Source organism: Thermobia domestica, chromosome 13 (assembly GCF_964235325.1).
Source record: "Thermobia domestica chromosome 13, izTheDome1.hap1.1, whole genome shotgun sequence".
NCBI lineage: Eukaryota > Metazoa > Arthropoda > Insecta > Zygentoma > Lepismatidae > Thermobia > Thermobia domestica.
In genome coordinates, this window is record NC_137466.1 from 206,933,885 (window position 1) to 206,959,818 (window position 25,934).

The window sequence follows — 25,934 nt, forward strand, 5'->3', positions numbered from 1 at the left end:
GTTATTGTTGTTGTTAGATAACCAGTATAAAATGGCTTCTGAGCTGTATCTGGTGATTGTTAAATAAATAAAAATAATAAATAAATAAATAAATAAGTGAGAGACAAATAAGAACATAGGTGGTATTGTAGATGAGTTTTGCAAACACGCTTCTCGTATATTCATGACTGCTCAACACTTGTTTTATTGTTGTTGAGTTGAATTTAACGTCCCGTTCAGCAGCGAGGCTATCTGAGACGTGGACCTACTAATTAACGTGGAATTCGAATCACATGAACTCCAGCCGGGAATCGAACCCGAGTCTCCCACGCCATAGGCGCGTACACTAACCGCTTAGCCACAAAGGAGCTCACTCGTTCTATTTCCCTCTCCTCATTAGATACACATGTTTTACGGGGTGTGTTCAAAAAGTATGGAACTTTTGGTTGGCAAAAATACATTTATTGATGTGGAAATCCGAAACAGTAATCTTCTTTAATGTAGTCTTCTTGGTAATGCAATAATTTCTCCCAGCATTCCCGCAATTGTTGTAATCACTTCTGGAATCCAGTTTTCGGAATGGTGAGCAACCGTGTCGTCGCATTCCACATGATGTCTTGTCTTGACTCAAATAGGGTCTCTTTTAGTAGCATTTTAAGCTTCGGAAATAACCAAAAGCGACATGGAGCTATGTCGATGAATAGGGAGTGTGACAACGCACAGGAATATTGCATTTGGTGATGAAAGTCTCAATCAAATTCTGGTGACATTCTCTTCATGTCCAAATTCTTGTTCAAAATTGAATGTACCGACCCGATTGAATGGTTTCCACTTGGATATCACCACGCTTTTGGAAAAATTTGATGCAATATCGCTGCTCAAGTTTCTCTGTCATTTGACGAAAAAACTGAAATCCGAGACCGCTCACTACACGTCTTCACTCGTTGACCGACTGCCAGCAACTGACGATCTCTGCGGGTGGAAAAAAAATCACGACTGCGCATGAGTGTCCCCGCTATATCTACACTGAAGAAAGTCTCCCGCATTTCATTGATTTACGAGGGGAAAAAAATAAGGCCCAATACTTTTTGAACACACCTTGTATATGTTCCTTCTCCGATCATAAAAGCGTGCTCTACTTATACATTATAGACTATATTAGACTTAACCATACTTATATATAGAGCACAGTTTGGAAGTATAAGGCCGGCCGCTCATTAACCAGAGGCAAAGGGAGTTAGGAGAGGATGCGGAGAGACAGGTCTGAGTGCGTTGACTATGTGCCTAAATCACTATGTTAGAGAGGACTTTGTCTAGCACTTGCTAAAGTGAATATGAGTTACGAGGCTTTGTTGCATTGTTCACAGTCAGGGGCGTACGCAAACGGTGGGTCTTCGGGGTCTGTCCCCATACTGTAGATCCAATTTTATTTTTTGTAAATTTGGTCTAATTTTAGGGGTGATTTTTACAAATTCTAATATATTTTATCCTACTATTGAATTTTGACCCCTCCTCCGAAAAGTCTTGGCTTCCTCCCAAATAAATTCCTGCATACTTGCCTGCTCACAATACTTTACCTTGGTCGGCTGTAGTCACTGTGTGTCCAGCCTAATCTGGGTGTATATACAGGGTGATACGGAAGTGAGAGTACCCCCTCTTTAGTTTCAACAGTATAGTGTTAGTTATGGTAGATGCCTGTAGTTACCTTGAAGTCTTAAGAGTCATAAACATCGGTATGATCACCATCCATGTCGTAACACAGCTAAATTCTGCGACAAGTTCTCGCAGATGTTTTGCGGAGATACTCCGAAGTCATGAGAGTGAAGGCGTGTTCCATAGCTGCTCGTAATTCCTGTGTTGTGAGATATCGAGTGTTTCTTACTTGTTGCTTTATGAAATCCCAGAGAGCATTGTCTGGTGTCTTCAGATCGAGACTTCTTGGAGGCCAGGCAAAGGGAGCTGATAAAGATGCACAACCTCTTCCAATTCAGCGGCCAGAAATGTCTGATTCAGGTAATTACGTACGTCACTGTAAATAACCAGGTAAGTACCAAGTAGAAAACAGCAGTAAACAAATTAACATAGATAACAATGTTACCAGACAATGTCAAGCAATGTTACCAGACAATGCCAAGCACTGTTACCAAACAAATGTAGGTAAAACCTAAAACCGTCAGAAAACACCAATTACGGGTACGCCCACTTCCAGACCACGCTGTACATATATATGTGAATTTTCAGAAACGATACCTAAATCATTATATCAAAAATAATTTCAATAATCGAAGTATAGATTGTATATGATGATTGATCTTGTAAACGGGTGTTAGACTAGTTTTAGACGGAAGCATTTATCGTAGCATTTCACATAGCAGATGTGCTGCCAAAAATCTTGTATAATATTCTATGGCATCAAAAGTACATGGTGCTTTTACACAGCAGCATTTTGATAAGAATCTTGTCGTGACGTCGTAGCAAACAAATCACTGTAGAAGAGCACAAATATGGCTCCGAAACTAAAGCGTGAGGTAGCTAAAGCTATAGTGGCTGTAACAACAGTTCTCGCCGGTTATATTAAAAAACGTAAACCACAAAGAAGTATGTGGGCAAAGAGTACCCCTACTTCAACTCATTTTTCTTTAATACAATTCAATGTCCCACACAAAACCAAGAGCATGGATATTTGCCAGAAAATCTTTCGCTTCCTTCTAACACACCACAGCGCTGCAATCGGACCAGAAATACTGGGCAAAATGCTACGAAATAGAGCAGGTATTATCGATAAGAAATGTCATGACATGGGAAATGCTATAGTATTTGCTATTTTACACGGCAGGATATCGATGATATATGATTTTTGCACGAGAAATGCTACGACAAATGATTCCATCTAAAGCTAGCCTTATTCTCTTGCGTGCTCAAATAAAGCACAATGAGATAGCAACTATCAATTGTAGTAGAAGATATATTTAGTTAGCAACACTGTAATCTTATAGAATAGCTCATGGTCTAAGCATTTTCAGCTCATTCTCCCACCCCTTCTTCAAGTTCAGATCTCATCACGGAACGGCGAAATGCATCTCCATGTGATGAAGAAAGATCTCGAGAAGAGATTCTTCATCGAGGGAGGGGAGACGAAAGGGAACGGGATCTAGAAGAGATTGAGAGGCAAAATAGTCCAGAATAAGAAAGAAAAAAAAGACGAAACGCCACTGCTTCTGAGAAGAAAGAAGAAAAGTAGTCCCAAGTTATTCGACCCTTGTGCGAAAGCTCAGCCACTAATGGACAAGGATTTCTTTATCGTATAACTATTTCCTCCGCGCTCTCCATTACAGCATTTTCTGCAAATTGCTGTGTTAGGAAGTATAACGGAATGGAGAGAGAGGAAAGAAAAATATTTCTCTCGTAACAACACGAGAGTTACTCGTTAGCGAAAATTAAAAAAAAAAAAAAAAAAGATCAACTAAGAAACAACTCTTCGTTCTACCGGAAATGTGATTAAGAATCTAGAAATGTATGGAAACACTTGAAGGTATGAAAATTGGGTAGAAGAGACATTTTGCTTCTAACCAATATTTTCCTGAGTTTTTTACTTTTCAGCGTTTATACAGAATGAATAGTGTTACCTGTATAGCCGAAAGGTTTGCCAGTGTCTTTTGATACGCGTGGTCAAGGTTCGCTTCTCGGCGGAAGCTATAGAATTTTCGATACTGATCCTGCATTACAAAACAATACAAACAAACAAAAAGAAAGAAAGAAAGAAATGCAATGTTTTAGTTTAACGTTTCACGATTATGCTTTTTACGCTAAGGGAGACGATGATTAAAACGAATGAATGATGGGATAGAAAATCGGTGGAATGATAAAGTGGGAGAAAACGGAAGAATTCCCAGAAAACCTACGGACCAACAAACTTACTTGAACGCGGATAAAACCAGGGACCTCACGAAACCAGAGACAAGCACTCTAATACCGAGCCACAGTGTCCCCCTGCATTACAAAATTTTCAAGGAGCTACTTCAGTACTCAGAGACAATAAATCCCGAAAAAAAAGAAGGTCGCAGTGGCTCAGTGGTGGAGCGTTCATCTCTGGTGCTTGGAGTCCCAGTTCGCGCCATGTGAACTTGGTGATGGTCAAACACCATGTGCATGGGTTTCCTCGGGGCTCTCCCATTTCCTCCCACTTACTTCATTCCACCATTTCACTCATTTCTCATCATCACCTTTAGCCTAACCAGCATAATCGTGGGACGTAAAACTCATAAATTTCATTTCATTTAAAAAAAAAACTTATAGTGTTCCTACCCGGATGTACAGACTAGTGGTATTCTTAAGACGAAAAATTTCTAATCTCGACTCGAAAACGAGACGAGAAGTACAAATTTCAGACAAAACGAGCCGAGTCGAGAAATTTCTGGAATCTTGTGGATAATACTAGTTCACCCAAGTCTTAGTTCTTAAATAATCTTTAATTGTTACAGGATTCATAGTATAAAAACTATAAACTAATGAAGAGATTGAACGAACACAATGAAAAATATTTATCAACATTTTAAGATACCCAAGTCATTACACAATATATTTCAACAATAAATATGATTCAAATATTATATCACACACCATTTCATGGAGTTTTCGTGACGCGGAAGATTCTGATAACTTCTAGACGAAATGAAGAAAAAAAAATCACAACCTAAATTTAGTACGTTCATTCACTAAACGAGACAAGAAATATATCGAAAAGAGACGAGAATATTTTTTCGAGAATCGAGACGAGACAAAACTTTTTCTCGAATCGAGATAAGACAAGAAAATTCTTTTAGAATCGAAACGAGAAAAATTCTTTGAGAATCAAGACCACACGAGAAAATTCTTCCAGAATCGAAGACAAGAAAATTCTTCTAGAATCGAAACGAGATGAGAAAATTCTTTGAGAATCGAGACGAGCTGAGAAAATTCTTCGAAAATCGAGACGAGACGAGAAAATTGTTCGAGAATTGAGACGAGATGAGAAATTTTTTTGAGAATCGAGACCAGATGCGAAAATTTCTTCGAGAATCTAGAGAAGACGAGAAATTCTTTTTATTAAATATTGCGTGTGTTTTTCAACTGCTTTTCAATGGAAACTACTCCATGGAGCTGAAATAGGTCAAGAAGAAGACAGTAATCACATCCAATTTTTTTTTAAAAAAAACATATCAGAGTTTTTATCATTATTTTTATTTTTAAGTCTTATGAATTTCGCAAATAAAATATGAAATTTCTGCGAAATTTTCCTATTAAGTGTTTCGTAGTATACTTTGTACAAAGTCCAAGCTTGAATAGGTACGAGAGACTGGCAACGCTGACGTGGTAAACAGACTAAACGAGACAGAAGATCGACTAAAAAAAATCTTGCAATAAATGAGTACTAAAATAAAACGAATATTAAGAATAAATAAACAAAGAGGTGAAGAACAGAATGTTTCTGACGCAAATGACTTATCTGCTGCAACTTCTGCATCATCCTACATAGAAAGAGAGAAAAAATATCAATAATCTGGGTTCAAGCCATTTCCACTAAAAAGTCATTTGTTTCGGTGTAAAGCTAACTTGTTCTGCGCTCTTTCTCTCATAGAAACTAACGAAGACAACAACTCCGCAAAATTTATCCGTGCGTTGAATTCAATAACGATTCATTTCAAAGGGCAACCTTTTAAACTTTTACAATATTTAATTTAACAAATTTACCTTCTCCAATTTGTTTCTTTTCAAACAGATCTAACGAATATCTAAAAGACAAAAAGAAAAAAAGAAACGAAAACAATTTTAATATTATCAGGAGGAAAATATATGCAAATACAAAATTAATTTTGATTATGGATAATGTTTTTAGTTCAACGCCGCAGACTTTTCTCATTAATAAATTTATGGAAAGACTCGTATCAATGACGGACATTGATTTTTCTTACAGCCTTGCAACTCAATATACAGGATGTATCAAAAGTCCGGGTACATACAGCGGCGCAACTAGGCTAGTTGTCGCCCGGGGCAAGATCTCGCTTTAGCGCCCCCTCTCCCTGATCAATCAAACCAAAACCCTTCCTGACTACACATGATATTGGCATCACACAGGAATTCTCCTATTCCACTTTTTTTTTCAAGTGGTAAAGCTTGATTTCAAAATTGCAGTACATAATTTAATTTTTAGTACAAGATAAAACACCAAACTAATTAGTATTTGATTACCAAATAACCTGAAAGTAGCATGTTTGACATATTCTTATAGTCTTATCATAATAACTGCAAATCACAATATTTTTGGAATTATATCTGGATGTGCATATGTGTAGAATGAATCAACAGTCTGTTGCTTTAGAATAGAATATTTAATTATGACAAACAGTCAAGCTGTTGTCCCGAATATTATACTCGGACATTTTTCAAATCTCTTAAATGCAAGTTAAATGAAAACACAAAAAGCTGGAACTAAAAATTAACTTTGTGGGCTCTTTTGATTGCAAAGTTTTTTTTTTTTTTTTTTTTTTTTTTTTTTTTTTTTTTTTTTTACCATGCCCTCAAAAGATAGCTTTGAAGTTAACTTACGCTCTATGGATGTAATCCTAAAGTTAATGACTCGATGTTGTCCTATTAAGTTTCTGAAGTAATTTTTAATGATCTTTAGCTTGCTAAAACCACTTTTCTTGCCTTATAGTGTGAAAATATTTGTATAGTTTTGTGCCCCCAATCCGGCGCCCGGAGCAGAAGTTTCGTTTGCCCCCTTAGTTACGTCACTGGGTGCATAGGCCAAGTTCGTTATGAGTAGTTACGAAAAACTGAAAAGATAGGAAAGTTGTTGGAAATAGATGGTTTTTGAATCTGAAATGGTGGAATTTTCCTAATCGCAAAGGGCTACTGGGATCAGTGCTGTGCCGTGGGAGGGACGGCCCTGGGCGACGAAGTAAGGGGGCGCAAAATTTGGGAGGAAAAAAGAAAAAGAAGGAAAGAAGAAAGAGGGAATAAAAAAATACTTGGAATATTTTAGATTAACAACAGTATTTAAAAGTAAGCTAATATTTAAAAGTAATAGAAAGTGCTCAAAATCAAGGAAAAGTAGGGATTACTTTTGAAAATTTTCTTACTCTTCGCGCCAATCATGGTGCCGCTTCGCGGGTGATCTGTCAACCTCATTCATATGTACGGGGACGCCGTCGTGTACTCTCGCCCCGGGCGCTGATTTTTCACGGCACGGCACTGATCCCAGTAGTCCTTTGAGCTCGACAGTGGCAAGACATCTTAAGTTTAATAAGAAAGTAACATTGGCAATTCAGACGCAGTTCCTTTGCGCCCTCACCATACCAACTATGGAGTATTGTTGAAAACGGATTCCAGGTGTTGTTCTAGGTTCCTTGCTATAACAATGTTCACGTTCCCCATGTTATCATTGAGCTCCGTTCGAATAGCCTGCAGAACTGAAACATTGCTTTTTCAGTTAAGATAGGGTGCCTTACCAGTACGGAGCCCAAACAGTTGGTGTGATTGCAAAAATTACTCAATTTTAGATTGAGAACTAGAATTTTCCAGTAACCCACCTCTCTTTCCATACTTTCGTATCTTTACTTATAGTGGAGTTGAGCTGTGGCCCCGGACTTCTCATACACCCTGTATATTTAGTTACGGAGATGTAAAAAAACAATCTATATCCGGCATTGATAGGTGTCCTTGCATAAATTTATTCACGAGAAACTTCTGTGGCATAACTACATTATATTTTTTTGATTGAACTAAAAACGTTATCCGTAGGTAAAACTAATTATGTATTTTCATATGTTTTCCTCCTAATAACATCAAAATTGCTTTAATTGCACTTTTTAAAAAGAATGAATGATTAGAAAATATGATTATACGTCAATATTAATAAACAAGAAATTCATTAAATTAATAATTAATTCATTAAAAGCAATAACTAACTAAATTAACGACACTGTAAAGTTCTGCTTAGATAGAGAAAATTATACACCGGAATCGTTTTCTCCCACTACCAAGTTTCATTACAAAATACTCTTTACTATTAACAGTATGTTACAAAAATCACTTTGATATAATATTGACGGGTGGGTGTGTAAAGTGGGTTAAGTCAAAAGTTAGTGTTTTTAGAGAAATCGCATTTGAAAGTTCAGACATAAAGCCAAAAATCCAGCTTTGGGTTTCAGGCATAAATCCAAAAAGCAGTCTTATTAACATGAATAACTACAGCAGCTAATCATTTTCCCAAAACCTGATTTTGGATTTATATCTGAACTTTCAAATGCGATTTCTCTAAAACACTAACTTTTGACTTAACGTACTTTACATACTCACCCGCCAATTCCCTCATACTTGGATAAAATATGGTATCTCAAGGCTCGAGCAGCCTAGGAAAGGATCTCCATAGAGCTCCGAGCAAGCTAGATGGAGTTGATTTAGGATCCGAATGCTCCAAGCAAGCAGATGGTGGGGGTTCAAGGCCAAAAGCTTTAAGTAAGCTGGGTGGCTAAGGTCAGATGTCCCAGTCCCGTCTGCCACTGTAATAAGTCGTAGTAAGACGCACATGGTTAATATTTGTAAACATAAGCACGTATAGGTTGTTCGTCAATAAAGCTATGGCCGGGATATTATAATATATTGCCTGAGATGCCTGCAAATTCGTACATGACTTCGTTGTCCCACGTAATTATTATAACGCCGTTATTTCCACTTCACCTCTGGCGACGAATAGGAAGATTTGAGAATACGATTGAAAGTGACTCTATAGGAACAATGAAATACGTAGTTCAACTAAGCGAAAGTGTAAACAGAGTATAGAAGGGATCAAAAATGTAATTCGGGGCGGGAAAAAACGGACATTTTGGTTTTCTCCCAAATTGGTTCAGTTTTCCACCGAAATAGGTTTGATAGAAAACTGAAATCGCTTTTGATAAAAAAAAAACGAAAAAATGGTTTCAAAACCGAAACTGGTTTTAATAGAAAAACAAACAGGTTTAAAATCGAAACCAGTTTTAATAGAAAACAGAAACGGGTCCTGATAGTATTTTTTCTAAACCAAACTGGTTTAAATTTTTTTTTTCTAATTTTCTGAAACCAGTTTCGGTTTTCCTAAACACCGAAAATAGAAAAACCTATTTTCGTGCCCTTCAGTAATACATACGTGAACAAATTTAGAATTTACGTATTATGAACTCCTGACATACGGCGTGATTGTGTTTTCGCCTTCGGTAATAGTAGACCAATATTAGATTCTTGGTAAAAGTTCATGCCACGCAAAGCAATTAAGTCTGGATCTCAGTGAGATTGTTTTTGCAATATGACAAACTCGGAACAGACAGACTGAAGGTATCATGACTAAGAAGTGATGTCATATCTGCAATCGAACATATGAATGTTCTAGTCTGAGTAATGGACATAATTAATTCACTATAATATTTCGGAAAAATAATGTACAGCTAAGTCTGAGCAACGGACATAGTTAACTCATTACAACATTTTGCAATAATAATGTACAGTAAGTCTGAGTAATGGACATAATTAACTTACTATAACAATTTGAAATAATAATGTATAGGTGAGTCTGACTAATGGACATAATTCATTATAATATTAATAACTAACTAAACTAACTAACTCTATGGCCTATGGAACCCGGAGGTTCAGTGCCGCGTTCACAAAAGCTCTCCACTGACTTCTATCCTTAGCTAATTGCATCCAGTTTCTACTTTGTATTCCTATCTCTGCGAGATCCATCTTAATATTATCCTCCCATCTGCGCCTAGGTCTTCCTAATGGTCGTTTTCTTATGGGTCTACCAGTCAAAACTTTGAAAGCGTTTCTACTTTCTTCCATTCTAGCTACATGACCTGCCCACCTAAGCCTCCTAGACTTGACGACCCTAACAATGTTGGGTAAACCGTATAAACTATGTAGTTCCTCGTTATGAAGCTTCCGCCATTCCCCATTCTCGTTCCTCTTGGGTCCGAATATTCTTCTCAGGATCCGGTTCTCAAATACTTTCAGTCTATGTTCTTCCCTCAGAGTAAGCGACCATGTTTCGCAACCATACAGAACAACAGGCATGATTATCGTTTTATATATTTTAAGCTTCAAATTCCTCGACAGAATTCGCGACGACAAGAGATTTTGAACCGAACAGTAACACGAATTCCCTGCTTTTAGTCGACATTTAATTTCTTCGTGAATATGATTTTCGTCTGTTAATATTGATCCTAAATATTTGAAAGTATCCACTTTATCAAAAGTATTATTTAATATTTTAACGCCTCCATAATTTGCAGTATTACGGTCCCGACGCACTTCCATGTATTTAGTTTTCTCTGCATTTACTTCTAAATTCATTATATGTTGTAATAATAGTGTACAGCTGATGTGATTTCGTCACTGGGTCTGTTCGATTAACCAGGCCTGTCTGTGAAACAGAGTAAAATCAGATTTGAGAAGTGAAACCAAATTCAAGTGCTCCTGACAAAAACTGTGTTCTAAGTTACCTGGATACACACGATTCTCCCGTACCTCACTGGTAGGGAGTGTAGTTACTCTACTACATTAATAGCTGAGGTTCAGATTTCATTTTACTGCTTCATAAACATCAAGAAGGAAAGGGACTATATTTTCAAGATGAGTGAAGTCAGTGCGAGTGGAATTTTAAGGATTTCAGTGAGTACAACGACATTTCTTTCAAAGAAAGCAGAAACGTAAATCGTTCTGAATTCTGAATAGGACTGGATCCCTTTGAAAAAAAGAGGATTTCGCATCGTTTCGGCTAATCCTCGTTTCGCCTAACCAACAGGTGTGGCAGATAAATGATAAAATTTGTATCCGCCAGTTAAGGCGAAATATGGATATTATTTTGTCTAATCATCATTTCGTCTAAAACAGAGGCCAGACAGTCACCCATTGTGCTCCTGTGGGCATAGTCTGTAAACATATAGCAGCGAATACTGAAGAACTTTGGAAGGTTTTAAAAAGCTGTTGAAGTCGCATAGCTTCATAGACGTTAGATAAATTGATCAAACAAATGCTTGGGATTTGTAAAGCTTTGATCAAGGATCAGTATTGGCACTTCGATGAACGCTGGAAACAGGACAGCATATTTTCGTTTCCTTAAGTGATCAGTTATGTTTATTTTACAGTCCAACAAACAGTGGTTTATATTGATAATGCGTATTTTGTTTGGAAATTCTGAAAAATCAGTAGTGTGGACAAACTTTTGACAATGAGTGTAAATAGATAGACAGATAAACGGGTCGAATTGAGAACTCCTACTTTTTTGAAATCGGTTAAAGTGGAAGTAAGCTATTCTACTTATTTTCTCCCTCTGTAACTTCAACAGTTCACACAACATATGTTTTCATGTATAAGGTTACACTAACACTGCATTTAGAACAACGAAGTGGGATCATATTATGTGAGATGTAGGCAATTATCGTGTTGACTAATTAAACTGAAGTTAATTGTCTGTGTCAATTTTAGACGAATGGGCTATGTACTCTTCGTACTCGGTTACAGAAAGTACCAGAAGATAAAGAAGAAGAACTTTGCGGAGCAGTAACAAACAGTTAGAGGGCCTAACCTCCTCATCTTGTTAGCTGAGAAAGTTTGTGTTCGGAGTTAACTCATTGTTCGCTGATTAGAGAGAAAGGATATTTGAGGTCTCTCCATTCAAAGTGAGAATTGCTCCGGGGTATTTACTCAGCGTTCCCCACCAACGCAAAACTCTCCAGAAAACAATAATGGCGTTTACGTGTCGGCTTTTAACAACCAGCACAGGAAAACACACTTATTCAACTTTGTATCTTCTTTTGTAGGGTGATCTGTACGAGAAGATACCTAGTTAAACAACGCATGTTAAAGAACCCACCACAAAGTTAAAGATTTTGGCTTATATATCTACGTACCTGTAGACATTGAATCAATTATATGTTATTTAAAAGTATGAAGTTGAAAGATTAATTGTATTAATGTACCGTAACAATCCTAAAATGTGCATTTCGTTGTTTTCTCTAGCAGCACACTTGATAATATGTAGGATAATGAGCTCAGATATATATATATATATATATATATATATATATATATATATACAGGGTGTTTCAAAACAACACCGACAACGTTTGAGAGGCGATTCCTCACACCAAGATAAGGCGAAAAGTATAGACCAACCTGGGTGCAGAAATGCTTTCTTTCGTCTGCCGAAAACATGAAAAAATGAAGTTTAAATTTTCGTATGATCATATATATTATTATTAGCATTTATAATACTTACATGTATATTTGTTTCCCTTGAACTCTCTCTCGATCCACCCCTGGCATGAACATTTCCTTAATTTGATGCTAATTAACGTTAACGAGCTCAACCGCAACAACACATATCCGTAATATAATAGGTACATACTTCTCTATTAAACACAATACTTATTTTTGAATGTATACAATTTGTGTGCATTTAAAAATAAGTACATTGTGTTATATAATACAGAAGCAAATATCTCTTAATTGATGTCAATATTGAATATATGAATGAACAGAAATCAATATGAGAGAAATGTGATAATAGTAACTAATTAGCACTCTTATGGGCATCCAAATCTCTCATTACATGTCATGCAATATTGTCTGGAAGTTATTGTCTTCCATCAGTGGACCTATGAAAATATCTTCTTTCAATTTTGTTGTGACAGATGTGGAAACTTATCAGCTATCGCAGACGTATGTAAATAAGTTGAAAAAGCTTCAATAATGCCTTGGCAATATTACATTAACAATCAAAGATATTAGACAAAGTTCATTTAAGGTATTTCAGTCTCTTGAATTGGAAAATGATTATAAAAACATTGTATTTTCGGCCGTTTCTATACAAATAATACAAATATGTATAATGAATATTATAAAGACAGTATGTGGTAAAGTTCTGAATGTATAGGGGTAGATAGAGCTTTGATGGAGTAAATTATAGTTTGAAATGGACCCCTACTACCGGTTTTATTATTTTAAAAAAAATCTCCTATAAACAGTATTCTACAAGAATAGTAAAATAATGTAATTTCTCTAATACAAGGTAGAGAAAGGTGACCCAAGGCCCTAGCAGCCTAAGGCAGAGTCTCCAAAGAGCTCTGCAGCAAGCTAAGTGGAGTGGATTAGGAATCCCCAATGCTCCGAAGCAAGCAGAGAGCGGATTTGAAAGTCACAGAACTCCGAAGCAAGCTAAGTGACTTAGGTTAGGAATCCCGACAGAGCTCCGAAGCAAGCTAAGCGGGAGGAAGGGAAACCTAGAGTTCCGAAGCAAAGAAGAGACTTGGGTTGGGTATCTCTCAGAGCTCCAGGCAAGCTAAAGGAGGGGCAACCAATCGCAGACTAGTAGCTGTTGTTGAAATCCTCTTGGTTATATAGGCACTCCAAGTGAGGTAGTGGCGCTGCTGTTCCTCCGTGGTCATGTGACTGGTGGCGTCGCTGTAGTATCCGTCGTCTCCTGCGGTGGCTCAGTGGTAGAGCGTTCACCTCCGGTGCTTGGGGTCCCTGGTTCGATCCCAGCTCGCGCCGTGTGGACTTGGTGATGGACAAACACCGTGCTCGTGGGTTTTCTCGGGGTTCTCCCGTTTCCTCCCACTTTCTTCATTCTGCTATTTCACTCATCTCTCATCATCACCGTCTCCTTTAGCCTAACCGTCATAACCGTGGGACGTAAAACTTAAAGATTTCGTTTCATTTTTCTTTTGGCAACTCGGCACTTAACTCAATCGGATCATAATTTCCATTTGGTTTCATTGGTAAATTCAAATTTCATAATGAAACAAGAATTACAGTACGAAATCACAGAAAACCAGAAAAAAGATGCAAAATAAGAACAACTGAAGCTAGAGTCATGGTTGTTTCATGAATAACCTTAGAAAATGATATTCTACACCCTTCTGTTATTAAGATGAAGAGAGTATATACATATTTCTATATTAGTTTCGGTCAAAGCAGTCTTCCAGTTCATTGCGTTGGCTACGTCGCTGTAATCAGGTTGGTCGGCGTGAGAGCATCGTTCAAGGCCGTACATCAATTCGCTTACCGCGTACTATATATATTATTAATAAGAATAAGTTACTTACCGGTTTTAGTTTTTAACCAAGTGCCTTGAGTTCGACGATACTAAGAACGCGTCTATCTGCAAGAAAAAGACGAAATCGAAATAAATAAATTGTTAAGATTGATTTTGAACTATCATTTTTCAGTTGATTCTGTACAAAATACCACAAAATTCATTTCTTAGCAAGCACACTAATTTTCATCAGAGTTCCGAAATGTCGATGTGGAGAAGACTGGAAAAATTCTAACTTTTCACTCTTACCGCATTGAGAAAAAAATTGTGGTGGCGTACTCAAAGATAGGCCACATGCGGCAAAGATAGGCCACATGCGTAATTCCTGTAGTTTTTGGACTTAACGTACAGCAGACGTACAACTGAAAACACATGTTTTATAATACTTTCTGTATAAGTGTTCCATCTATACGTACTTTCTGTATGAAACAATGTAGGCAGTCAGGATCTCACATACAAATGGACGTATATAACATATAGCTGACGAAGGTAACATAAGTATATGCATGTAATGTACGGAAAACTGTTAGATGTCAGACATCCTGCAACGGCATGATGTAACATCTAAGGGCAGTGCCTATGTAGCATACGGATAACGTATGCTCCGTTCTGATTTCTATAGTAAGCAAGAGGATACCGTATATTTGTATAAACAATATACCGCTGTCCGGAGAACGGATTTCTCTCTGTGCGGGTTTTAGTAAGACTGGTGCCTGTGACGCTGGAGAGAGAAGGGTCGTTCGCCCTCTTTGGATTCTCTATTACTATTTTTATTAGATTTCCTAACTACGTTACGCATAAGTCTAAAAGGTTCTACAGGACGGCTTTGTCCCTCCGTCCGTCCGTCTGTTGACAAGTATCAAAGTAAAAACAGTACGAGATATCGAGATGCGTTTACTTAGCAATCAATTCAGCGTCCCGAGAGTAGGTTCCACCCCTTAGTTAATTCTATATTCAAACGGGCAGTGGTGAAAGTAATCCATTTCCGGTTTCAACTTTTATCGTCATAAAACAAGAGTGGCAAGTGGTTTTCTGCAAATATTTCAGTGTAACAAGAAAGTATACCATAACAATCGCAACAACGTACCAAAACCGGAAGTGGTTGTGATTTACTATTAATTCCTGTTTCAATAGGGGATCTACTGATTTCTGTAGAGCAAAAAACGGTAAGAGATATCGAGACGCAGTGCAATTGATTCATATTCCCTGTAATAGACTCCGCCTTCTCCATTAACCCACTATACAAACCGGAAGTGGTTAAAAGTATCCATTTCCAGTTTCAAAATTTATCGCCGTAGAAGAAGAACGGCAATTCATAGTGATAAGCTGTTTTCTACGATGATTCCAGGTGTCAAGAGAACACACCATCACGACCCACAACACTCTACCAAAACCGGAAGTAGTTGAAATTTACTACTTCCGGTTTCAATACCTATTTCCGTAGTGCAAAAATGGTCACAGATACAGAGATGCAGCTTTTGCGATCGATTCAGCTTCCCAAGAGTAGGTTCTGTCTCCTCCCTTATCCATCTATTCTAACCGGAAGTGGTTCAAATTAACGATTTCCGGTTTCAACCTTTATCGGTATAGCACAAAAAGAGTATACTATATCCAGTAATGCCTTTATGATATGAATTCAACGTTCGAGGAACAGGTTATAGTTAGGAACATGTAGGCCTAGTAGTTATAGATGTATTACTGGAAGTTTAAATATTGAATTCCTAGAGTTCGGAAGTCTACCTAAGTTCCACACTGTGAAACGAAACTCAATTGTTTGTAATTAGTATCAATTTTTAATGTAATATGTTCACACGATCAAGTAGTCGTTTATTAAAATATCTAATGTAATCCTACGAGAATATGACCTTTAAACGAGAGATGGGTAATCGAGTTTGTTTGTTCTATGAAACACTAATTTAATTTACAATACTAAATTTAAACAAATCAAATTCACAGTCCAGACGAAAATAACTTCAAATGAGTACATGTAACACAATGTAAATTTTCATATGGTGTCTCGGAATTTTAGTCTACCAACATGAGAACTCTGTATGGCTATAGGGCCGCGGTGGCTCAGTGGTAGAGCGTTCACCTCTAGTGCTAGGGGTCTCGGGTTCAAACCCTGCTCCCGCCAAGTGAACTTTGTGGTGGACAAACACCGTGTGCGTGGGTTTTCTCGGGGTCCTCCCGTTTCCTCCCACTTTCTTCATTCCACCATTTCATTCATTACTCATTATCACCGTCTCCTTTAGCCTAACCGGCATAACCGTGGGACGTAAAACTCAAAATTTCATTTCATTTCATTTCTGTATGGCTATAGTGTAAATTTTGATAGTGTGTTCCAGTTTTTAGTATAAATTTTCATATGGTTTTCGGTTGTTTTGTTTAGAAGTCTCAGAACACCATATTTATCATAGATTTCAAAATTTCAATTTTTAACTTTGACTGAAAAAGCTTGATGTTTTCAAAATTTTTACAATTTATTTATTTATGTATTTATTTAACAATCACCAGATACAGCTCAGAGGCCATTTTATACTGGATATCTAACAACAACAATAACAACAATGAAAAGGATTTGGGAAGGTGTCGGCCAGGGCCTGTTTAGTAGGTACCATTCCGGCATTTGACTGGTAGGACCGAGGGAAACAATGGAAAACCCCAGTTAGGATGGTCGGCAGTGGGAATCGAATCAACGACCTCCCGAATTCGAAGCCAATACTCTATCACTTGACTCAAAACTTGGGGGAAGTTCGGGGAGAATGTTTGCTTAGAAATTAAAAATTCAGATTCAGCGACTGAAGAAACACAAAGTAAGACTCTCAGAAATATTCCAGAAATATCACGAATTTTTCCAGGTATAAAATCCCGTATTGCCTGGATTATCATGAAAACTGCAAACCGGGCAAAGCTTTCCGGTAAACCTTATATATTGAAAATCTAATGCAATTCTTGAGATATTCGCATTTTCTTGGGTCTAGTACTGAAAAAAAAAAATCCTACTCTATCTCCTAACACTTACATCACGGACTGTAGAAAATGCTTAATCTTCTACGGGCCGGCATTTCTGTGAAGGTCTAAAACACACACACATGTATATAATTAACTACTTAGAATTTCGAGATTAGTATCTTTCAGGGTGTAGGTTTTGTTTTAAATCACTTTATTTTGGTTGAAGACTTATCTTCATCTAAGAGAATTGTCAGCCAAAGAGACTACGTAAGGGCGCTGAGAAAAAATAATGTATGTGGCGTACGTAAAAGCGTATGTTACATTTGTAAATCCTGTAGTTTTTGGACTTAATGTACAGCAAACGTATAACTGAAAACGCATGTTTTATAATACTTTCTGTCAGGAGCGGATTCAGGGAGGGGGGGGGGGCGATCTGGGACGGGTGATCGCCCTCATCCACAAGAGGAAACTTTCTTATTATATATATATATATATATATATATATATATATATATATAACCCATCCCAGAGTTTAGAGCTCTTAAAAGTAGCTTTAAGTAGCAGAATTACAATCCACGCCTCCCCCTAGAAGTATGTCCTGGATCTGCCCCTGTTTTCTGTATGTGTTCCATCTGCACGTACTTTCCGTATGAAACAATATAGGCGGTCAGAATCTCACAAACAAATGGACATATATAACATATAGCTGACGAAGGTAACATACATATATGTATGTAATGTAAGGAAGACTGTTAGATATCAGACGTCCTGCAACGACATGATGTAACATCTAAGACAGTGCCTATATAGCGTACGGATAACGTATGCTCCGTACTGATTTTTGTAGTAAGCAAGACGATTCCGTATATTTGTACAATATACCACTGTCCGGGGAACGGATTCTTCTCATGCGATGCAAGTGATTTTTTAAAAAATATGAGAATTCCCATTGTAACTTTGTCACAATTTTGATCCCTTAATATCTTCGACTTGAAAAAATTATAGTATATAAGGAAAGTATTTACTTTTTCTAAAGACTGTACGTAGGCGTAAAAGGGATTTGAAGATTTAGGAAGACGCATGACGTTACACCGTCCCCCATGCCTACTTTTGCCTATTGTAATTTTTTAGGAAGAGGAGGGACACCATAGATATTTTTGGAAGTGGGAGAACGGCGTACCCTGCGTTCCCTCTCACTTTTACCCCTGACTGTACATGTTTAATCCTATAATTTTTAAGTGAGAAATTTCACTTTCGGTAACATCATGACATCATAAATCTTCTTTAAATGAATCATATCTCAAACTGAATATTGAATATACACGCTGATTACTTTCAGAGGATAACTTTTTCGTTTCTATATTAGCTCCCGTGCCTAGATTCTATTTTTAATTTTTTATTCACTCCAATAACTGTGTAATTTAATTGGAAACCAGTTTGAAATGTGAAAAATGGACGGAGATAGAGAAAGGTCAGATATGAACCAGAAGCAAGATAACGCTTCCTACCTATATAATTCACATCAAACCAATCAATAAAATGGAACGAATCTCGATGACAGATACAGCCACCTTTTGCCTCCATTACAAGTTCTAATGGCCTCATTCTGTACTAATTACACACCCAATGCGTTTTCCGTTCTATCCTTGTGTTATATGTATAAAACTAAAATCAAATTCGTTGGAGGCAGGTCCTGAAGGTAGGGATGTTATTTTTGGCTTTTCGCTACCTCTTAAATTCAGATAGTTTTCTAATTGTCTCATGATACTGCATCAACATTGAAAATTACGGATCGAACCCAAGACCACGCGCGTAAAATTTGGATATATATGAAGGAGGTCTGTATTAGTGCTTAGGCCGAATAGGCCGGAACCTGGGGCGGGAAATTTGGCTCCCTCTCCCATGTTTTATATATTGAAGAAAACATTAAGCTTTTGTACTAGAAGTTTTATATATGGGAGTTTCTGCTTTACAGATTATGCTTTATTCTTCTCTAGTAATCCTGCAGACAAACTTGTATTCCACAATGAGAGTGTGTGGCCGCGATTGAGTGCCAGTTCGTAGTTAAAAACAGTATTCCGATTTGTACCTTAGGCCTTTTTTGTTTGTTTGTTTGTTTATGATGCATCAAAGACAAACGTGCACATTATAAAACGCCATACACTATCCTAGAATATTATACAACCCTACTTATGAGATTTATAATGTTGGTTTGCAGAAAGATAGGGGCACAATGAGAGACAAGGGGCAAATGAGAAAACGTGTCAGTGAGCCATGCTATTTCCTACGAACGAGTCACTCTAACAGATGTCGGTAGGTGCGCTAGCAGTTGCCTACTTGACGCTAATAGATGTCTCTACCTGTCAGATATAACGAAGTCCATGATTAACTGCATAGAAAAATATAGCATGGAATTTGAGGTGGCTAGTAAGAAAACACATAAGTAAATAAATATAAACAATTAGAGTTCTCATTTGGGCACAATTTTAACCTACAGTGTAGAGCAAGCTGAAGGTTTGGGTATAACAATCAGTTATGAATAGAACAAAACTTTCCTCTTTTGGTGCCTTTTTCAGAGGAAAATGAGCAAAAGAAAAGTTTAAGAAATATTCCTGTTGCTTTTTGAATACAATTCCATTTCTAAAATTCTAATGACCTGAAACGAATCATTAATGTCTAATAGATCGATCAAATTCCCACATATTCTTCATATATTAAAACAGAATGAACAACAGGGCCTTAATTGAGATATAGTTGGAATTGCATTTCATTATTATTATTATTACTTTAGAAGGGAGAGTGACTCTGGAAGTTTAGTGTAGGATACTGTTTTCTAACCTTTTATGACTGACGATGCGCTTTAAAGGATACCCATGACACAACGACATATTTGTTCGATTTTTTAAATTAGTAATAAAACAAATCATAATAGTAAGTCTATAAGTTCTTAAAACTAGTGACTGTATGTAGTACAGAACATTATTGCAGCAGCTGGAGGAATTGACTGTAAGCTTGTATCAACATGTATAAATGGTCACGCTTTTTAAATTCTAAAACTTGTCGACACACCCTATGGGGCTGCGCGACATGCTGTTTGGGAACCACTGTCCAAGGGCGCGCCAGTGTGTGCTAATCTTGTATAGTATGAGAGACGATGACACGAAAATATTAAAGAGCATTCCACATCACTGTACTAATCGGCTGACCGTACAGCCAAGGATGTTATAAATAGAGGATTTGCCCATATATATCGTCATCCTATTAAATCGATGAAGCCAAGAAACAACCGAGCATCGGCACGTCTGATTGGCTACTCTCGTTTTCACCATCGTCTGATTGGCTACTTTCGTTTCCGCTATGATTGTTGGCTCAAAACATTGCAATCCTATTGGGCGGAGTGGGCAGAGTAGGGAAGGCGAAACTCTGACGTATGGCTTCAAGATTTTGTTGTAAGGGCAGATCCTCTACTTTATAAGATAATTGCGTACAGCCGTCGACTCCACTAGAATCACATTTCTTACTTTGCCGAACAGTGCCACAAGAAGTAGTGCATCTCGCCATCTACACATTTATTGAGCTGAGCGAAGTGAAGCTCTTATACTCGGGTTAGCCGTTTGGTTGTCCGCGAACTCCTCCTAGACCGTTTGGCCGATCTCAACCAAACTTAGCACGCTGATAGAGTATGTCGTGCTGAGTGACAACATAGGTCGAAATCAAAAATCCGATGTACCATCGAGGAATAATGACCGAAAAACGCTTCCTCCTAGACCGTTTGGCCGATCTCAAGAAAACTTAGCACGCTGATAGAGTATGTCGTGCTGAGTGACAACATAGGTCGAAATCAAAAATCCGATGTACCATCGAGGAATAATGACCGAAAAACGCTTCCTCCTAGACCGTTTGGCCGATCTCAAGAAAACTTAGCACGCTGATAGAGTATGTCGTGCTGAGTGACAACATAGGTCGAAATCAAAAATCCGATGTACCATCGAGGAATAATGACCGAAAAACGCTTCCTCCTAGACCGTTTGGACGATCTCAAGAAAACTTAGCACGCTGATAGAGTATGTCGTGTTGAGTGACAACATAGGTCGAAATCAAAAATCCGATGTACCATCGAGGAATAATCACCGAAAAACGCTTGCATAGACTTAACATGGGGAAAAAGTTTTCACGCGATTTTTTGTCAACAATTAAAAATGGCATTTATTATTGCATAACGGCCAGGAATGATTACGTAGTTTAAGCTCGCTCAGCTCATTTCATTGCAATCGGGTACATCCATTGCATTCCTAGTATACTAAGTACTTCCAAAACAGCAGAAAGATCCTTCAGAGTGCTAGATTATATCGCTATTGTCATTTGCCAACAAGAGTATAATTATTTATCTCAATTTGTAAATATTAATCATTATTGCACTTAATTATTATCATCGTTGGTATTAAGCTATTATTGGCAGATCATTAGCTGCAGCTGAGAAGGTTTCATGCTCCACGGTCTCGAGCTAACCTTTCCATCTTCACGTACGATTTTTGTGTTTCGATCTCGTCCATCCATTGTAGTTTCCTTCGATCCCTTCCTCTCATTTCTGCCACCATACCCTCTACCACGTCCCTCATGATACAGTTTCTTCTTAGTCTATATTTCAATTAGTTTCTCTTCTTCTTTCCAATAATATCTAAAATTGTTCTTTTTCACCTACCATTTCTTACACACTCTCATTAGTTTTCCGCTCAATCCAGCAAATTATCTTCGTTCTTCTCCATATCCACATTTCACAAGCTTCCAGTAGTTTTTCATCATGTTTGCGTAATGTTCATGTTTCTGCTCCATACAGTACAATACTGAATACAAAGCATTTTATGAGTCTTTTTCTCAACTGTTTATGCAAGGTCGCACACTTCCTCCAAAAGGCTTCTTTCGCCATTTCTATCCTTGCTTTTATTTCATTTTTGCACTTCATACCATCACTAAAGACTAATCACTTATTCTATTTTATCCTCTCCTACTTCTATACTTGACACCGACCGCTTCGTTCCAATTACTATGACTTTCGTCCTTCTACCATTTCATACAATATGCTTCATAGTCCTTCCTCAATTTTTCTAATATCTTACTGATTTTCTCTTCAGATTTCGCAAGAATCGCCATATCATCTGCAAACCGTATACACCTAATTAGTCATCCTTCTACCGAAATGCTGACTTCATTATGTAGGCCTTTTCTACTATTTCTTCTAGATAAATATTAAATAATGTAGGCGAGAGACAACATTCCTGTCAAACTATCCTCCCAATTACACTCCCCTCTGTCATTTCACTCTCTATTCTAAAACTGACTTGTTGGTTCATATATAAGTTTATTATGAGTCTTCGATCTTTTCCATTCCATCCTAACCTCCTTTAGAACTCCCCACAACAATTCCTGATTCACGCAGTCAAAAGCATTTTATCGATCAATAAATACAACGTACACGTTTTCACCTTTTCCTATAAACTTTCATAAATTACCATTAATAATCCAATTGCATCTCTTGTGCCCTTACCTCTCCTGAACCCAAAATGTTCCTCCTCAACCTTTTCATTTGTTCTTCCATACAACTTTTACTAACTAGGCCTACTTTAAATCACTAAATACAAGTTTTGTGACACTCATATAGCACCTGAGCAGTGCAATTTAGCATCAAGTATGAAAATGGCTAATTAACGTGATCAAAAGACTATTGGCAACAGTGATAAGATGATCAGAAAATCATTGAATTTGCTTGTATATGTGTTGAAGCGGAAAGTGTCTAATAGCCCAACCAAGTACCCAGACAGGAAGAAGGTCACGATAAACCTCACAAACTGTAGCTAACGACATTTTTATGCACATATTATGAATGGCATAAACGACTCAAGACATGAAAAATCAATAAATAATTTACGAAGAACGTTTGGCTCAATCACAGAAGAAAATATATTTACAGAACACGGAAAATACTTGGGAGTTTAGCACAGATAGAAAGTTTACACAACTTGAAATAGCTATAAAATTAAAAAAAAAAAAAAGAGAGAAGTTCAGTTCTTGGTTTCTTGCGGATCTTTCTTAAGAATATACGTTCCGAAAGATTTTTTATAGCCACTAAAAATCAAAGTAAACTTATAAAATTTGTTTGAATAAGATCACACACAGAATCAGATATGCCGACACGTTTGCTGCGTTGTAACTACCTATGTTTGCTCTTTGCCGTCTGTTAAATGTTATTACAGAACTCATTTTCCCACCTTTTTAATCTGCACATACGCTTGGAATTTTAAGTTCTGGTATTTCGGTTCTTGGGTTGTGCTCATTCAGTACAAAATCAGTTGCCTCACAGAACTCGATTAAACGTAAATATAGGCATAGACCAGGAAAGGTTGCTGTACTGTGTTGGACATCAAAGTATTGGTGGCTCTTACTCAGGGACGTGTAGTGCGTATTACCGCTGTTACCGGCGGTAACGGTAAAAATATTACAATTTTTCGTTGTTTTCATATATCTTCAAATTTCATTATCGACATGGAAAGATGTTTACATTTTCCTTTTTCTTTTCTTTCTTTCTTTCTTTTTAAAGTTTGGATGGCCTATGCTTCATTTACATTGTGAACGAATGCAACATGCCAACACCAAATAGGAGCATACTGTTGTTGATACCGCAGGATTTCAGAGGTAACGCGAACCCCGATAGCGGTCATTCACTCCAGAAGCACTTTTCAATGTGCCAGCAAGAAGCATCCTGTGGACTCGTATTTGGACTTTCGGAATGGCCCTTATGTTACCGTTCGGCTGAGTGGAACAGGAAAAAATAGGAACGTTCCCTGTCAAAACAAGGAGAATCTAGAATATCATCAACACGTATATTCTACTCACCGCCCGCTTAGGAGTCTATTCGCTCTCCCCTCGCTGTAGAGGATCGAGCGGGCGGTAATTCTACTATACTGTTTCGTTTGCTTCCCCATTCTAAGGATAGAAACTTGGCTGCAATTTCGGTATTCATAAGGTTATTTCATTGTCTTAACAGCATACAATTTCGGACAAATATAAGTAGCAGGTTTTTCATACTAATAGCATTTAACACGTGCTACCGTGAGACTGATGTTCCAGTGCATTATTTATATGTTAATCTATCATTTTTACAACAACTTTTGTATGTTAATACGTTATCCTTAAATTTGAATAATACAGCAACAGTGAACAAGAAGAATATATTCCATAGGATATTCTAACAAAAATTTAATATAGGTTTACTTTGATTCGAAATAAAGTTTCTCATTGAATGTTAAATTGAGCTTATGGGCATTATTATTATTATTATTATTATTATTATTATTATTATTATTATTATTATTATTATTATTATTATTATTATTATTATTATTATTTTGAGATTTTATTTCTGTTTAAACAGTATATAAATTTAGATGGTTGTCTCATGCCTGAAGGAGCAAAGATATTGTCAGTCCCTGAAGTGTCATTAAATATACAGAAATGCCTATTGATGAAACACATTGTGCTATATGGAAACTGTTTCAAGAGCAAGGGGGAATAGTAATGATAATTAGAGCAAAGCAGAGGTGTTGTCCGCGCTCCTTCCAATTCGGGTAATTATTATTATTTAGGATTTATGCTAATTAAATTGAAAATATTTTGTTTTTAATTTAGTATAGAAAACTTTCGATGCAACAAATTTCCAACTCTAGCCGCTAACCTACTAGTTGAATTTGGACTTCGATGCAGTTTGATGTGTTGAAAAAGAACTATGCAATCGTCTTCATCGTGCCGCAGTTTGACTGTCTCACTAATTTTCAATGCGGAAAACTTGTTGCTCAAACATACGATGAAACTCCAGTCAGGGGCGGATCCAGGGGGGGGGGCGATCGGGACAATCGCCCTCCCAGAAGAGGAAACTTTCTTATTTTATATATATATATAAAACTCATCCCAAAGTTTGGAGCCCTTAAAAGTAGCAGTATGACAACCCACCGCCCCCCCAGAAATCGGTCCTGGATCCGCCCCTGACTCCAGTTATGGTTGGTGAGGTAGGGAACTGCAGCCTATTGTTAATTATATTTTCATTCATATGCCCATAGACTTAATTTAGTTTTAGAAAAGTCCGTTGATTATACAAAAGTTCATAGGCGTAAATAGCACCCCCGCAACCCTCGCGGCGGGGGGCGCACGAGCTCCAGGGGCGCAAAATATATAGAAACTAGGGCGCATAACTAAAGCTTGCGGGGCACTGAAGCTTCAAGTTACGCTACTGGAAAAGGGTATAAGTATTTTTTTTTTTTTAATTGTGTTGGGACTTGCTTCTTCTTACTCGGTCTTCAAAAAGAACAAATGCTCTAGAATATGTAGTCAACAAAAGTATCCCAATAGTCTCAAACACAAGGTATGGAACTATAGGAGTAGGGTAAATGATGTGCTGTATAGCTTTAAAGATGAACTGTTAGGAGTCTTTAAATCCATGATGGATAAAACTGACGAATAGGGTTCTCAAACCAGAGTTTGTGTAGCAAAATTCTATCAAACCTTTCAAAATTTTGACTTCAATTTTTTACTTGAACTGTTTTCTGTTAAAACATCAAGATAAGAAATCTTGTTCAATATCTTACAAAAGAAAGTTCATGATGTAGGTTACTGTAGAAAGAAAATAAATGACTTTGAAGAATACCTAAGATCATTGAGAGATAGTTTCAATTATATTTAGTAAAAAATGAAAGAACATGAAGAGCCAGATTGTTCTAAAAGATCAAGAGTAAATGAAGTGGAATTTGACCATGTGAATGCCTATAGTTTGAAATGGTTGATACTCTGAAAGAAAAAGTGAGTACTAGATTTTCTGATATTGAGAAACAAGAGTTACTTG

General features: G+C 37.2%; 1 protein-coding gene across 1 annotated transcript in view; it reads right to left on the minus strand.

Moving 5' to 3' along the window:
- Positions 1 to 25,934, minus strand: part of LOC145668977 (calcitonin gene-related peptide type 1 receptor-like) — a 789,948-nt gene that overhangs the window by 226,873 nt on the left and 537,141 nt on the right. The window contains exon 3 of the mRNA XM_081737282.1: positions 14,103 to 14,158. The gene's annotated coding sequence lies outside the window, so the exon portion shown is untranslated. The remainder of the gene's footprint in view (positions 1 to 14,102; positions 14,159 to 25,934) is intronic.